Source organism: Ipomoea triloba, chromosome 12 (genome assembly GCF_003576645.1).
Source record: "Ipomoea triloba cultivar NCNSP0323 chromosome 12, ASM357664v1".
NCBI lineage: Eukaryota > Viridiplantae > Streptophyta > Magnoliopsida > Solanales > Convolvulaceae > Ipomoea > Ipomoea triloba.
In genome coordinates this window covers 25,816,399-25,816,945 of record NC_044927.1, presented here as the reverse complement: position 1 = coordinate 25,816,945, position 547 = coordinate 25,816,399, and positions in this window count along the sequence as shown.

The window sequence follows — 547 nt, the reverse complement described above, 5'->3', positions numbered from 1 at the left end:
TTATTTTAATCCTAATCACAGAAGTGCATTTATGAATAAGTTTAATTAAAAAAAATTGTTTTTTTATAAGAAGCGGCTTCCATGTGAGACCAAATCACGGATTCGTGAAACGGATAAAATTAAGATGGAAATATAATGCTTATACTAAAAATGCGATACTTTTTTTTGCAAACAAAAAAAAATGCAATACTAATCATGAAAACTGCTTATTACTTAATAAGGGAAAGTGTAATAGTTTTGAAAAAAATGTAATATTTTTAAATCAAAATATAAAAGTATTACAATTTTCATCAAAAGTATTTACATTTTCAGTTTCTTATAAATAACAAATACTTATTCCTGATTAATATTACATTTTCCAGTATAAATATTATATTTTTATATTGACCCAACCCGTATCACGAATCCACACAAGTTTTTGTTTTTGTTTTTTAATAAGTTTATAGAAAATATGATATTTTAATTAAAAAATATTATATATTTCGCATAAAATAGTCTCACATTATATATATATATATATATATATATATATATATATATATATATA